The sequence below is a fragment of the Mastomys coucha genome, unplaced genomic scaffold, assembly GCF_008632895.1.
Source record: "Mastomys coucha isolate ucsf_1 unplaced genomic scaffold, UCSF_Mcou_1 pScaffold14, whole genome shotgun sequence".
NCBI classification, from domain to species: domain Eukaryota; kingdom Metazoa; phylum Chordata; class Mammalia; order Rodentia; family Muridae; genus Mastomys; species Mastomys coucha.
Window position 1 is genome coordinate 3,368,201 of NW_022196896.1, and position 9,871 is coordinate 3,378,071.

Here is a 9,871-nt window from a genome sequence, read left to right on the forward strand (position 1 = left end):
AATTTGCCTTTTAATAATTATAGTTTCTTATTTCCTTCCACAGTCTCTCTGATATGCTCACTCCTCTCTTCAGCCTGAAATATCCCTTCCTGTGTTTCCTATAGGTTTGGCTTTTTGGATAGAAAATGTTTAGGCTGTTTATGCCATGGAAAGGTTTTCTTTTTTCTTCAATAATGGCAGCTGTATTTACTAGGAATATCAGTCAGTGCTGGCTGATGTGGTCTCTTAAGATTCTGAATGCATTGCTTATGGTTCTTCTGGCTTTCAAAGTTTACATTGAGATATCAGCTGTTATTCTCATGACTTTTTCTTTATATGTAGCCTTATGCTTTTCTTTTACAGATTTCAATACCCTTTTTTGATTCTGTACTTATTAATTATGATATGCTGTAGGGAGTTCATTCACTGTTCCTGTCTGGTGTTCTGTGTTTCTTGTATCTGTATGGGTTTGTCTTTCCATAGTTTGTGGAAGTTTTCTTCTTTGATCTTGTTGAAGATATGGTTTTAGGCCATTGATTTGAGATTTATCTCCTTCATCTACACATTTTTTTTTTTTGCAACATTTGTTTTTTCCCATGGTATCCTAAAATTCCTGAATGCTTCTCCCCTCCCCCTCTCCGTGAGTCTGTGTGTGTGTGTTTAATTTTTCATATTCTTTGCTCATTGGGCTAGATCTTCTACTTTGAGTCCTGATATTCTGCCTTCTGCTTGATTCGTTTTAGTTATATGTCTTTCCTTTAAGTTTTCTAGTTGGGCTACTGGGTTTTTCAGTTCTGTCTTCCTTCTAACTTGAGTCCTTTCCCTCCAGTGTTTCTGTCTCCTGACTGAGTTACATACTCAAGTCTTGGGTTGCCTACATTTATTCTCCTTAGTCTCTCTTCCTTCATTTCATTAAGCTGTTTATTTGTGTCCTCTTTAAAGTCCTTGAATTCTTTAATAAATTTCATGAATGTTTTGTTTAAGTTTTGTGTCCTGGGGTTCATCTGGGTAATTCTCACTGACAAACATTTTTGCAGGACTGGTGGATTTTCAAGAGAAGATACTGGCTTAATCTTTCAGATTATTGGTATTATTTTCAAGGAGATCTGGGCATGTGTCTTTTTGCTGTTGTTGTTCTAAGTCTCATATGGGCAGATCAGGTTGAGGTAGAAGAAAGGCTGTAAGGTGTTGCTTTCCAGCAGCAACGTTAAGGAATGGGTTACCTGGAAATATGGAGTTAGAAAGAAGAGCAGCAGCAAGAGAGAGTTAGGGAAAGGATAGAGTGGCCACAGATATACCTACCTACGAGGAAGGTACCTTAAAACATTAGACAGGAACCTTTAATACTCAACCATCTTGAACCTTTAATGAATTCCCTTGTTCCTACCAACAGGTAGAATAAGTCAGGCAAAACCACACCCCCAAGTACATCAGCACGTCAGTCCAATCAGTGACTTCCTTTTTACTCTGCGGAGGTGGAGCTTCCGAATGTAACTGGAACCAGGTTGGAGGCATGACAAATAGCAGGAGATGGGCAGAGAGGTGTGGTTATGAAAAGCAGGCCTCAAACCAGGAAGATAACAGTAAGGATTGGGTCTAGAGGTTGTAAATGGCTTGAATAGAATTGAGTCAGGTAGACAGAGTGGGCTGGGCTGGTAATTCCTTTTCCATGCCTTGAGTATGAAGATAGATCTGGCTGGGTAGATAATTTGGATATGTTATAGGAGGAGTCTGTGGGTTAGGAAATAGGTAGGAAGGGTCATGACAGAAGCCTAGAGATCATTTGCCATGCAGGAGGGGAGGCTAGTCTAGGCCAGGGCACTGGCTGTGGCACCCAGGCTCAATCTAGATTATTAGGGAAAAGACTTGGATCAGGTAGTCAGAGAGACTCAATTAGCTAGACTTTAGAAAAGGAGGTGGTGTGTCTGGATTGATGGAGATGTTGGATGTAGTACATTAGGGACTTGTAGGTGGTAGTTGGAAGAGTGAGTTCTGGTACAAGCCTAGAGTTTGGCTGAGATGCAGGTGGGGTAGCCAGACTACTCTGTTATTCTGGATGTGGGACCAAGCTAGATCTAGCTAGTTGGGGAGAAAGCATGGATGAAGAGGCCAGGAAGGCTCATTGAGCTAGACTCTGGAGAAAGAGATGCGAACTCTGCATGGATAGATGTGGTATCATGCAATATGTTTTAATCCTGTTTTTCTCTAACCTCTCCCAGACCCATTGTACTTCCCTACCTCCTCTAACAACTCCTTTAACAAAAAATGAAAATCAAAACAAAGTTAATATAACAATAACAATAACAACCCAAAATACCAATACCAAAACATAAAGTACACACATGTACCTTTTTGCCTCCCAGACACAAAACAAAGAAGACCAAAACCCAACCCAACCAACCAACCAACCAACCAACCAACCAACCACCACCACTACCACCACCAACTAGTTGTCTGTTATATGTTGGTCAACTATTCCTAGGCACGAGTGTGTCCTGGAGTGTGGTTGATTTTCAGGATTTTTTTTTTTTTAATCACAGTAACAGAAATGACACTAAAACATCTTCTATCAGTTTATTTGAGGACACAGTTTTATCTTTCTGTCAATGCCCCTACATCCAGTCTAGGTTAGATCAGCCTCTCCATTCCTTGTACTGAATACATTGGAAGTATAATTGAATAGAAACTAAGTTTTATTGTTTTTAAGGGTGGGGAAATGTTTCTTTTTTTTCTTTTTTCTTTTTTTTTTTTTTAGATATTTTCTTTATTTACATGTAAATTTCTCCATTCCCAGTTTCCCCTCCAAAAAACAAAGAAACAAACAAAAACAACCAAAACAAACCCCTGTTGCCTCCCACTTCCCCATGCCTGCCACCCCGCCCTCTCCCACTTTCTAGCCCTAGCATTCCCCTACACTGGGGCACAGAACTTTCACAGGGCCAAGCTCTTCTCCTCCTATTGATGATTGAATTTGCAATCTTCTACCATACACATGCTGCCTGAACAATCAGACCCCTCCATGTGCAGTCTTTGGTTGGTGGTTGAGACCCTGGGAGTTCTGAGGGTACTACTTAGTTCATATTGTTGTTCATCGGGGAAATGTTTCTTATTGTGCAGCAATGAATATGTGTGTATCCTGATACAAGTAGGGGCTCAGGGGGTTCTGAGATTGCTGGGTGCATTGTTTAGGGAGGTGTGTGAGTGTGTGTGTTTGCATCCTATGAGGAAACCAGATCTGCTTCATTAGTTACCTTTTTATTGCTGTGATAAGACCCATGACCAAGACTACTTACAGAGGAGTTATTTGGAACTTACAGTTTCAGATGTTTTCAAAGCACTCTGCCAGCATTAATTGGCCAAGCCATGACAGAACTATGGGAGTTAGAAAAATCTCTGCCCCACTTTTCTTTTCATTTGAAGATGTTTGTTGAGAAAGATGAAGAGAAATAGTTACATCTCAGAAAGCTAATGTGGGCTGAAGTAGCAAGACATGGTGGGGTGAAACTGTAGAAATTGTAGCAGACTGCCTCCAGCTTTGGCCATTCCTCCTCAGGTGCTGAGCAGTGGACAAATTACTTAGCTATTTTCAGATCCTTGATATGTTAAGTGTGGCAATAATACACACTTTAGACAGCTACATGAGATTAAAAAAGAGAGAGAGCAATAATATTTGTATATAAAAATTTATGAAACCTGATATATACCCAATAAATGGCAAATACTGTAATACTGAAGAGTTATGTATGGGGCTAGCCATGACCAGCATGGCTTTAGGGATTGACCTGAGTGGAGTATAAGAGGAATTAAGAAAGTACAGACACCCAGTCACATGTACAGAAAATCTGCTGCCAAGTAGACTGTGCACACTAATGGAGTAGCACCAACTATGCAAAACCCCAGAATCTCAGTGCATTTACTGAGTACAGCACAGGGGGAGGGGTTTGTTAGTCTCTGTAGGAGGTGTCTGTAGGTGAGAAGCTGCAGGCTGTAAACATCTGTGAGAAAGCTGCAGTTGCCAGGTTGCACACACTGGTCAATTATTCATGAACACTAATACTTTCACACACTGCAAACATTCTAACACAGACCAGAGGAAGGCTTTGCTATCCCTCGAACCACACCCTGGGGATACTCTTCACCAAATTCCCCCCAACTTCACCAAAGTCTCACGCATTGGTTCTTGACATGGCTGTGCCCATGTCAAACAATACACAACCACTCAGAACTTCACAGACCCTTTCCTTCCACGGTTGCTTAGGGCTCTCTGTGTTTGCACAGGGCTGTGTTAAGTTGTTTTACATACTCCTAGGCAAATGCTTTTCAAATTCTACTCTAGAGAGTTCCCTTCATTGCCACCCAGTCTGAGGACTCATCTGTTCCCCCTTCTCTTGACAATGTACTCTCCCTCCATTCTTGGGTCAGGTGAGCTGTTATCACAATGCTCATAGATTCTCTTGATCTCCATTTTGATTATGGTCAGGCCTGAGACTATCAGAACATATGTATTTGCTATGTTCTGTGAATATAGAATGTGCTATATATCGTGTGAACTTGACCAGATTGCTGACTTCCCTTACTTAGTGGGAACCCAAACAAGAATAACAGAAACAGTAAAACCTGCAAGGCACTCTTTTCATGTTTACCTTTAGAAATATTTATTTTTTTATTTTTATGAATGTTTATGTGTGTTTCTGCCATATGTGTGTAGTGCCTATGGAGGCCAGAAGAGGGGATTTTATACCACAGTTTACACACAGAGCCTCATGAACACTAGCTAGGCAACTGCTTTGCCACTAGCTATATGCTCAGCCTCAAATTATTATTTTCTTATGGAGGATAAGTTTTATGTGACAATGCATCATTTTTAAAATATTCTATACTAAAGTAAATAAGCAGAATAGATAATGACTTTTGTGAGGAAAAGTAAAGCTATGTTTCTTTACTTCCAAATGAATTATAATAGCAAGAGTCTAGAAGCTGTAGTTTAAAAATTTTTTTATACTTAATAAGTTAATTAGTTTATCATGTGTCTGTATACATGTATGTGGATATTGAAGCTGGTTCTCTCTTTTCACCATGTATGTTCTGGGGATTGAGCTCAAGTCGCTTGTTCTGGCAGAATGTATCCTGCTCTGAGACTTCTCATCAGTCTAGAAGACCTGGTTCTAATATAATCACTTTCTTTTCTTTCTTAATTACTGTGTTTGTGCATACATGTATGTATGTTTGTGTGTGTACATGTGTGTACACATCTCTGTGTGTGTGTGTGCTGTAGTGCACATAGAGGTCAGAAGACAGTTATTTGGGCAAGGAATGGTATTTTCTTCCACTTTACTTGGGGCAGGGTCTCTCTGCTTTCTCCTGCTATGCCATCTAGGAGTTTTGACCAGTTTTCCTGTCTCTGTCTTCTATCTTGCTACAGAAGTACTGGGACTACTGATGTATGTCACTGCATCTAGATTTTTATGTGGGTTCCAGATATGGACCAAGGTCACCAAGGCTGTACAGCAAGTGCTTTAACCCAGTATAATCTTTTACAAAATGATGGAAAGGCAAATGAGCTATTTTCAAAAAAATAATGTTTAAGTTGGAAACAGCTTATTTATTTTCTCCTCAGGAAATGTAGACAAAGTAATCGAATGCATTAGCTTATTTGGCAAAGAATGTGGAACTTCATAAACATTAGTTATTAATAAAATAAGGAAGTGTTTTACATCATTTTATTATCATATTCCTGCACAAACATCATGACCAAGAAGCAAGTTGGGGAGGAAAGGGTTTATTCAGCTTACACTTTCCACATAACTGTTGATCACCAAAGGAAGTCAGGACTAGAATTCAAGCAGGTCAGGAAGCAGGAGCTGATGCAGAGGCCCTGGAAGGATGTTACTTACTGGCTTGCTTCTCCTGGCTTGCTCAGCTTGCTTTCTCATAGAACCCAAAACTACCAGCCCAGAGATGGTACCACCCACAAGGGGCCCTCCTCCTTTGATCACTAATTGAGAAAATGCCTTATAGTTGGATCTCATAGAGGCATTTCTTCAAGGGAGGCTCCTTTCTCTGTGATAACTCCTGCCTGTGTCATTGATACAAAACCAGCCAGTACAGTTATCCATCTTAATGGATTTCATGATAAAATTTTCATACATACATATATATTTTCCCTATTACCTCTTTTTGTCATTACCATTCTTCCTGATTCCTTCTTCTTGACTAGTCCCTCTTCTAGAGAAAATATTTTCAGACATGCAAATCTGTGTTGGTGTTGGCCATTTTGTGTTGCTACAGCAGAAATCCTAGGACTTGATAATTTATAAAGAATGGAGGGTTACTTCTCTCTGGCTGCATCATCTGAGAGAGCAGACTCTGCACCTTGCTTGGGCAGCACAGTAGAGGGGACTCTGGTGATGGTGTGTGTGGGCCCTCAGGACCAGCTCTCTTGACTGCTACAGGTGTGAGGGGTGGGATGGGGGATGGAGGAGTCTCTCCCCCTTACCCATGACACTGCACTGCACAAAGGGGTGTACTATGTGACACAGCGTGACACACTTCAGCTTCGATCTCAAGATTTTGTTCTATTTTGTTTTGTTTTTTATTTTTTTGTTTTCTTTTAAGGGGGAGGTGAGTGGGATTGGAATACATGATGTGAAATTTACAAAGAATCAATAAAATTTTTTTTTTTTAAGAAGGCAGTTTATTTCTCTCAGTCCTGGAAACTGCAAGCTCAAGATGTACATGTATTATTTACATTAAAGATTATCCCCTAGTGACCAACAATGCATCAGTGTCACATGAAAAGAGAAACAAGGAGTATGTGCCTTGTGGACTGGCTCTGGATAGTGGCCTTATGAGCCACTCTCCTCACTGTCCTTGTGTCTAATCCATCTCTCTTCAAATGCAGGTGCCACAATGCTGATTTTTGTGAAGACTCTTGTGGGGAAGACCATCATGCTCGAGGTTGAAACCTCGGACACTATAAGAAAATGCAAAGGCCAAGATCCAGGATAAGGAAGAAATTCCCCCTGATCAGCAGAGGTTGTCGTTGCTGGTAAGCAGATGGAAGATGGCCATACTTTGTCTGACTACAACTTTTAAATGGAGTCCACCCTTCATGTTGTGTTGAGATTTCATGGTGGTGCTAAAAAGAAGAGGAAGAGGTCATACACCATTCCCAAGAAGAGTAATCATAAGAAGAAGGTTAAGTTGGCTGTGCTGAAATACTATAAGGTGGAAGAAAATGGCAGAATCAGCCAACCTCATCGAGAGTGTCCTTCTGATGACTGTGGTGCTGGAGTTTTCATGGGTAGCCACAGGTGTTACTGTGGCAAGTGCTGTCTGACTTACTCCTTCAACAAACCAGAAACATAGTTGTGTATGAGTTCATCAAAAGGAGGAATTGAAAAAAACAAACCCAACAAGCAAATAATGCAAAACAAAACAAAAGAAAGAACTAAGAGCAAGTCCCCTTGGAATCCAGATGGAACTTTCTACTTTATGCTTCCCATGTGTTCTCCTTTCTGTCTGTTGTGTGAGGCTGAATATGTGCCTGCCCAAAGGTGGTTGTCTGAATCTGCTTGTCCCCATGTCTGTGTCTGTCCCTGTGGGTGTCTGTGTGGGTTGCATTTCAGTGTCTTCCTGTTGTCTGAGCTGTATGTGTCTGTCCCTAACAAAAGGCTTCTCTCTGTATTTATTGGACGGCATAGATAACATCACAGGGTGGTGGTGGTGGGAATAGGATAATGTACAGAAATTTATAATGGAGATTTACAAGGGATTAAGTCACTGACTCCAATTGATCTCAGCTGACCCAGATAGCAAACATCATTGTTTATCAGCTGGTACCCACGCTTCAACCTTTATGGTAGATTTTAGGAAGTGGCTTTCACTTTCTGTCTTTGCTACTTTCAGCAAATGATTTATATGCATTATCTCTCTCAAGGGCATGGAAGAACACATAACTTAAAATCACAGCTGTGTGTTAGCTTAGGTTTAAAAGTTGATTGCATGGGAAATCCAAGGCATGTAAGTTTGATTGTTACATTAAACTCAGGTTTAAGCAAACAGTTTAGGTACAGAGTAGGCCAGCAGTCTTAAGCCTTAAGTGACTTCAAGATGTATTATTACCACTGGCTGTGAGGTCCAGCAAAAGTTTCAGTTTCTTATGTAAAGGATATTTTCAGAATATTGCATCACCTCAAAGATTAGGCTTATAAAGAGTAGGGTTCGATGAGGGCTCTCTTGATACAGCATAAAAGGGTAGAAGGCAGAGAACAAGAGAGTGTGTGTAGGCTTCACGTCCTTTGTGTGTGTGTGCATGCATGTATGTGTGTGTACATGTATGTATGTGTGCATGTGAGTTCATTTGCATGTGTGTGTATCTGTGTGTGAATGTGTGCATGTGTCTCTGTGGGTGTGTGTGCATGTGAGCACATGTGCGTATGTTCATGAAGATGAAGGCTAGAGGTGGCACATGCCTTTAATCCCAGCACTTGGGAGGCAGAGACAGGCAGATTTCTGAGTTTGAGGCCATTCTGGTCTACAGAGTGAGTTCCAGGACAGCCAGGGCTACTCAGAGAAACCCTGTCTTGAACCCCCCTGCCTTCCGAAAAAAGGCTAGAGGTTAACATTGGATGTCTTTCTCAGTTCTCTATAACTTAGTTTTTGAGACAAGGTTTCTCATTGAATTCAGAGCTTATAAATTCAGCTATGCTAAATAACCAATTATCTTCAGTGATCCTTCAAATTCCCAAGCTCTGTGCATACTACCATGCTTGTTTTTTTTCCCCCATGGGTACCAGGGAACAGAATTCAGGTCCTTATGTGTATATATAAATATCTCTACCAACCAAACCCTTTCTCCTATTTCTTAAGTCTTTTTATATAATCAAAATCAATCCATTAAGCCCCCAGACCTAAAAACCTTCCACTGGGCTCTACTCACCTCCCAACACTGTTGAATTGTGGATTAAGTTTTAGTCTGTGAGCTTTGAGGACACAAATAACATCATTACCCAGATTAAAATAATAAAATACTTTCCTGTGGACAATTGCCATTAAAGAATTTGTTTTGCACATTTTATAATTTCTATTATATATACTTGAATGGTTTTATAAGTTGAAAGTATAGTTATTCTGGTCACATCTGAAGACAATATACTTGGTTTCTCTATTGGTTACTAAGTATTAGCATCAGGCTCTTGAGCATATGACTAGAAATTATTAGAAATGTATTTGCAACAAACAGTTGACAGTATCAGAGTAATGGATAGTACCATGAGGAAGGCACAGGGGTAGAAAAATGAAGGAGCAGGACACACTCTTGGCTCTTACTTTGCCTTACCATCCAGGATGTCCTCCTACATTGAGAAGTTGCCCAGTATGCTAAAAAAGGGAATTCATTATATTGGCCCATATCTACGCTTGGAAACACAAGGAGGAAAAATAAACTCAATCCAGTGAAAGTTAGATTTACTTTCAAGTGTGTAATTTTTTTTTTTTTTTTGCAGAACATAATTCTTAGAATTAAAAAAGCCCAGAAGGTTGAGGCAGAGGTACTTTGTAGTGTGTGTGTGTTTGTGTGTGTTTGTGGTGTTGTTTAATGGGTCAGTGGTTGATGACTGAAATTTGGAAAGTGATAGGACTCACAGGCTGTAGGCAGGATAGTAATAGGGCCGCTGTCCTAGAATGATGGACTTTTAACAGACTGTTGAATAAGTATCAGTATGCTAAGAGGCATCTATGAAAACACCATTTCAAGGAGTAAAGAAGCCCAAGGAATTTCTTGTTGGAGCAGTGGAAGAATTAGGTAATGCCAATTAAGCTTAATTCTTTAAATTTATTTTGATTTCTCTCTCTCTCCCTCTCTCTCTCTCTCTCTCCCTCCCTCCCTCCC

General features: G+C 40.3%; 1 pseudogene; it reads left to right on the plus strand.

Moving 5' to 3' along the window:
- The first annotated feature begins 6,888 nt into the window (after window positions 1-6,888).
- LOC116088977 lies at window positions 6,889-7,441 on the plus strand (annotated as a pseudogene).
- The last annotated feature ends 2,430 nt before the right edge of the window (window positions 7,442-9,871 follow it).